At 35.7% G+C, this 7,109-nt stretch overlaps 1 pseudogene; it reads left to right on the top strand.

Moving 5' to 3' along the window:
• The first annotated feature begins 749 nt into the window (after nt 1-749).
• On the top strand, nt 750-6,888 carry LOC124971497 (fibrinogen silencer-binding protein-like; annotated as a pseudogene).
• The last annotated feature ends 221 nt before the right edge of the window (nt 6,889-7,109 follow it).

The following is a 7,109-nucleotide window of genomic DNA, read 5'->3' on the forward strand; positions in this document are numbered from 1 at the left end:
CAGAAAAAATGAGTGTAGAGTTGTTTTATTTAAAGATAAAAAATTAACAAACATTTAGCTAAACTAAGAAAGGAAAGAAGACTCAAATAAAATCAGAGAGACAACCTACGAAATGGGAGAGAATATTTGCAAGCCATATATCTGACAAGGGTCTAAAATCCAGAATATATAAGGAAGCCAAACAATTCAATGGCAAAAAAATAAATAACCCAATTTAAATATGGGATAAAGATCCGAATAGACATTTTTCAAAAGAAGACATGCAAATGGCCAAAAAGTATATGAAAGAATGCTCAGTATACTTAATCATTAGGGAAGTACAAACCAAATGATAATATCACTTCACCATAGTGAGAATGGCTATTATTAAAATGACAAAAAGAAACAAATGCTGGGGAGGGGGTGAAGAATGAGGAACTCTTATACAATCTTGGTGGGGAGGTAAATTAGTTCAATTATCATGGAAAACAGTATGGCAATTTCTCAAGAAACTAAAAATACATTTACCTTATGGTTCAGCTATCTCACTACTGGGTGTATATATCCAAAAGAAATGAAATCAACATATCAAAAGGATACCTGTTCTTCTACTTTTATTGCAACACCACTCACAATACTCAGTTTGTGGAATAAACCTAAATATCCATCAACAGATTAATGACTTTAAATACACAATGGAATGTGTACTAATACAAAATGGAATACTGTTCATCCATAAAAAAGCATGAGATCCTGTCATTTTCAACAGTATGGATGGACCTAAAGGACAGTATGAAACAAGTCAGGCGCAGAATTTGGGTCATACATTAAAGTCTTTGATTCATTTTGAGTTGATTTTTGTATGCAGTATAAGGTAAGTGTCCCATTTCTTTTCTTTTCCTTTCTTTTTTTTTTTGCATGTGAATATACAGTATTTGCGACATTACACCATTTATAGAAGAAACCATCCTTTCCCTTTTGTATATTCTTGTATTCTTGGTGCTCTTGTAAATAATCAATTGACCATGTACATGTAGATTTGTTTGTGGGCTTTCCATTCTGTTCTCCATGATTTATGTGTCTGTTTTTATACTAGTACCCTATTGTTTTGATTTCTGTAGCTTTATAATACCATATGAAACCAAGAAATGTGGGACTTACAGTTTGTTGTTTTTTCTCAAGATTGCTCTGGCTATTCAGGGTCCTTGTGGTTGCATACAAATTTAAATATTTTCCTATTTCTCTAAAAAATGCCGTTGGAATTTTGATAATGAATCATGTTGAATCCACAGAGACTCCTTTTTTTTCTGATACTGGAGATTAAACGTAAGGTTGCTTTACCATTGAGCTACATCACCACCCCTTTTAGTTTTTACTTTGAGAGAGGGTCTGGCTAAGTTGCTGAGGCCGTCTTTGAACTTGCAATTGTCCTGCCTTAGCTTCCCAAGTAGCTGAGACATCCAGGCATGTGCCATGTGCCCAATGAATGAAGACTTCTTCACCACAGAAAACAGAATCAGTTTCAGAAAACTCAGAACCAATTTAGAAAACTCATCATTAAGATTCTATTACCCCAGTATAACCCTCAGTACTAAAATCTGCATTGGGTTACCTATGTGTATATATGATTACATGACCTGTGTAACTCTACATCCTGCACAACCAGACAAATGAGAAGTTATATTATGTATGATGTGTCAAAATGCATTATACTATCATGTATTACTAATTAGAACAAATAAAAAATATATTTAAAAAATTAAAAAATAATAAAATCTGCATCAGGATTGTACTAGATAAACAAAACCAAAAGGGAGATTATCCACACACATATATGCAAATACCTATGTACATGACTCTTGAATAATATAAATAACATGGGTTTGAAATATGCATGTTGGCCTATATAAGGATTATTTTTGAGACCCGAAACAATTTGAAAATCACAGCTTAATTGAATATCCTAGAAATATTTAAAAAATTAAGAAAAGGTATGTCATGAATGTATAAAATCAAGGTAGATAATAATCTAATTTTACTACTATAATTATTTTTGCAGGCCTGGGGATTGAACCCAGGGCCTTGTGCTTGCAAGGCAAGCACTCTAGCAAGTGAGCTATAACCCCAGTCCTTACTACTATAAATATACATAAATCTACAAAAAGTTTGAGTGCATAAACATATATTGGAGAAAAGATAAGCTCTTCACTAAATGGTGCTGGGAAAATTAGAAATTCATATGTAACAAAATGAAATTAACCACTATCTCTCACGCTGCACAAAACTCAAGTTAGATCAAGGATTTATGCATTAGACCAGAGACCACGCACCTACTAGAAGAAAAAGTAGGCCCAAATCTTCATCATGTCAGCTTAGGAACCAAATTCCTCAATAAGACTCCTAAAGCCCAAGAAATAAAATCAAGAATCAATAAATGGGAAGGTATCAGACTAAAAAGCTTCTTCACAGCAAAGCAAACAATCAAGAATGTGAAGAGACAGCCTACAGAATGGGAGAAAATCTTTGCCAACGGCACCTCAGAGAGCATTAATATCCAGGCTATATAAAGAACTCAAAAAACTTAACACCAAAAAGAAACAAATAACCCAATCAATAAATGGGCAAAGGAACTGAACAGACACTTCACAGAAGAAATACAATCAATCAACAAATATATGAAAAAATGTTCAACATTACTAGCAATTAGAGAATGCTAATCGAAACTACTCTAAGATTCCATCTCACTCCAGTCAGAATGTCAATTATCAAGAATACAGGAGCTGGGGAGATAGCTCAGTCGGTAGAGTGCTTGCCTTGTAAGCACAAGGCCCTGGGTTCAATCCCCAGCACCAAAAAAAAAAAAAAAAAAGAGAATACAAGTAATGGGTTTGGGATATAGCTCAGTTGGTAGAGTGCCTCACATGCACAAGGCCCTGGGCTCAATCCCCAGCACCGCAAAAAAAAAAAAAGTAGTGTTATACACGAAGGAATGTTACTCAATTGTAAAGCAGAATGAAATAATGGCATTTGCTCATAAATGGATGGAACTGGAAACTCTTGTGCTAAATGAAATAAGCCAATGCCCCCCCCCCCCGCAAAACAAAACAAAAGGCCAAATGTTCTCTCCGATATGTGAATGCTGACTCACAATAGGTGAGGGAGCTGGAGGGGAGAAGTCAAGGCACCAGATAGGACAGCGAGGAGTAGGGGAAAGGGATAGGAAAGACAGTAGAATGATTTGGACATAACTTTCCTATGTTCATATATGAATACACGGCCAGTGTAACTCCACATGATGTACAACCACAAAAATGGGAAGTTATACTCCATGTATGTATGATATGTCAAAATACATTCTACTGTAATTTGTAACTAAAAGGAACAAATAAAAAATTTTAAAAATAAAAAGACTGGGTATGGTGGCACATGCCTTTAATTCCAGTGGCTTGGGAGGCTGAGGCAGGAGGATCACAAGTTCAAAGCTAGCCTCTTTAACTTAGTAAGACCCTAAGGAACACAGTGAGACCCTGTCTCTAAATAAATATAAAAAAGGGCTGGGGATGTGGCTCAGTGGTTGAGTGCCCCTGAGTTCAATCCCCTGTACCAAAAAAAACTACTACAAAAAGTTAAAATTTATCAAAATGTACACCACTCAGAGTGTATTAAATGGTGCCATTTACAATTAAGGGAAATGTAAACAAGTGTAAAGATGCAGTGTTAAATCATAAGTGCAAAAAAATAACTATAGTACACACTTAATGTTATAGTTTGGATCTGGAATCTCCCCCAAAGGTTCATGTGTTGAAGGCTTTGCTTCCAAGCTGGTGGCACTATATGAAGTTGGTGGAAACTTTAGGAGGTAGGGCCTGGCTGGAGGAAGTAGGTCATTGGAGGTGCCACTATAGGGCATATTGGGATGCTGACCTCCTCCTCCTTCTCCTCTTTTATGTATATATATAAAATATATATATAAATATATATAAATATAAATATATATATATATATATTTCTTAGTGGTTGATGGATTTTTTTTATGCAGTGCTGAGGATGGAACCCAGTGTCTCACACATGTGGGCAAGTGCTCTACCGCTGAACCATAACCCCAACCCCTCTCCTCCTCCTCTTATTCTTCATCCTCTTCTTCATTGTCTTCATCGTCTTTATCATCTTCTCCATCATCTCCTCCTCCACTTCTTCCTCCTAATCTCCGTCTTCTTTTTCTCTCTCTATTTCCTGCACACCATGAGTTGAGCAGCTTTGCTCTACCGTGTGCCCTCCACCATGATATTCTGCCTCACCACAGGTCTAAAAGCAATGGAGCCAGCAGACCATGGACTGACACTCTGCAACTGTTAGCCAAAATAAATCTTCCTCCTTTGGGTTGATTTTCTTGGGTATTTTTATCACAGCAATGGAAAACTACACACCAAAGGATGAACACACTGTATTATCATGTTGATATTATATCTACTTCCTGTTGCTATTGTGGTTAGCTCAAGTGTTGTGAATAACTACTTAAAACTCTGTGTGATGCTAATCATCAACTCAACAATAGCTTTTTGTTCCAGTAATTGTATATGGCAGTAAATTGTGATCTCTTATAGTTCTTACTTATTTTTCACCATATATAATACATATAGCACACAAAATATGTGTTAATTGACTATTTTAATAGTAAGTCTTCTAGTCAGCAGAAAGTTATTAGTAGCTAAGTTTTCTGAAAGTCAAAAGTTAGGGCTGGGGAGACAGCTCAGTCGGTAGAGTGCTTGCCTTGCAAGCACAAGGCCCTGGGTTTCATCCCCAGCACCGCAAAAAAAAAAAAAAAAAAAAAAAAAAAAAAAAAAAGTCAAAAGTTATACATAGAGTTAGGGTGTAATTCACCAGCAGAGCATTTGCCTAGCATGTGTAAAGTCTTGGATTCAAACACACCACACACACACACACACACACACACACACACACACACACAGAGTTATATAGATTTTTGACTGGGTGAGAGTCAGCACACTTAACTCACACATTATTCAACATTCAACTCCCATGGTATTAACAGCATATACATATGAGTGTGTGTATGTTCTGTGTGTGTGTGTGTGTGTGTGTGTGTGTGTGTGTGTGTATAGAGACAGAGATAGAGATTTATTCCCAAGGAATTGACTTATATGATTGTGATGGCTGGATAGACATGTATGAAAGTCTGTGGAGCTGGCATGAAAACTGGAAACCCTCAGGCAGAATCTGATACTGAAGGCCACAGGGAAAATGTCCCCTTCCTTAGGGATACCTCGGTTTTACTCTTAAGGCCTAATCTTTATGATTAGGTCCAAAGATGTACAAGACCTGTGCTCTGATAACCACAAAACAATGCTGAAACAAAATTTTTTAAAAACATAAATAAATGGAAATACACCCTGTATTCATGGATTTAAAGGCAATGCTAAGGTACCAGTAGCTTGCAAAATGATCCATATTTTCCCTTTGCATAATATTGACATATACTTAGGGAATTTTACTCCCTAGTAAAACTCCAAAAGTGATGTGTTCAAAATGGAAAAGTTGAATTTCAAATTCATATTAAATTGCAAAGTGTTCTGAACAGCCAAAACAACTTTTAAATAGAACAAAGTTGGGGGTGCTCCTTATTTCAAAACTTACTATAAAGCAATAGTTATAAATAAAAAGGAGTGGTACTGGTATAAGGACAGAGACAAAAATGTTGTGGAATTAGAGAATGTTGATGGTTTCACAGCATAATGAATTCACTAAAAAACATTGAATTGCACCACTTTAAAATGATGAAATTATGGTTCACCTGCAGTGCTTCTTCACTGGGCATGAGTTCTGTCATATTGTCATAGGTGTGTCCCAGAAATGGTTTACTTGGGAGGCTGCAACAGTCTGTCAGTACCATTGAAAATGAGATAATCTGCAACACTAAGCCAGCTGCAGGATAATTCCTTCAAAAGAATTCATATCTCCAGGAATAACAATCAATGTTTGAATGAAGAGATTACAAAACTGAATCTAAATATATTATTTGATATTATTTGAGGGTGCTGCAAATAATGCCTTTCTCCAGTCACAGAATGATTCTGGAATATGCAATTCCAAATTTACCTGCTGAAGGAAGCATCAGGGAAATTAATCTTGGGAATAATTATAGTGGAAAATATCATTTTAAAGCATCTGCAATGGCAATATTAGACCCACCTCATTTAGTGCAAACTTGAATGAACCTGCACAAGCAGTATCAGTTTATTAAGGTAATGTTGGAGCACCATCCTGCTGCTATTACAGTGGAGGAGAAGGAAAAAGACATTAAACCACCTCCTCCACTAGTTTTAAATCCTCAACATAGTGATACTTCGGAGAAAAGAGAAAAACATGAATCAGTACATTTTATGGAGAGATGTTTGTCACCATCACTTGAGGAAAGTATATGCCAATGAGAGATGGTATTTTTCAGCATGAAAGTGGAAAACACTTTCATTCATTATTAGAGTATGATCCTCAGATCTTAAAAATGTTGAAAGAGGAGAATCAGATAATTTTAGAAAATCAAAAAAATTTTAGATTATATGTTCAGGAAAGGGATGTATTGAAAAGAAGGCAGCAGCTAAAAGAAGAACTACTAAAAGTAAAAATTGAAGTGGAAAAACTGCAAGCAAATTGCTTATGGCATAATCTACCTGACTATTAGAGTCTCTTAAATTTTTTTTCAATCTTGCAATTTGATTATTTTAATTTTGTCAAAAATTACTTTGGGAATATCCTGAAGCAGAATAGATGTTGAAAAGTGTTGTTGATCTTTATTATGGAAAAACTTTTGACATAATTGTCTTTTCTTTTTTTATTTTGGTATGATTTTCTAATTATTTGATTTTCTTTTTAGATATCAAAACTTACTGACTGGTTGACTGGTAATTTTTATGGTAGAGTCCCCCAAAAGCTCATGGATGAGACAATGCAAGAAAGTTTAGAGGTGAAATGATTGTATGAGAGTCTTAACCCAATCAGTGCATTAATCCCCTAATGGGGATTAACCCAGTGGTAACTGCAGGCAGGTAGGGTGTGGCTGGAGGAGATGGGTCTTTGGGGGGATGTGCCTTTAGGGTATATATTTTTTCCTT

Source organism: Sciurus carolinensis, chromosome X (assembly GCF_902686445.1).
Source record: "Sciurus carolinensis chromosome X, mSciCar1.2, whole genome shotgun sequence".
In the NCBI taxonomy this organism is placed as follows: Eukaryota; Metazoa; Chordata; class Mammalia; order Rodentia; family Sciuridae; genus Sciurus; species Sciurus carolinensis.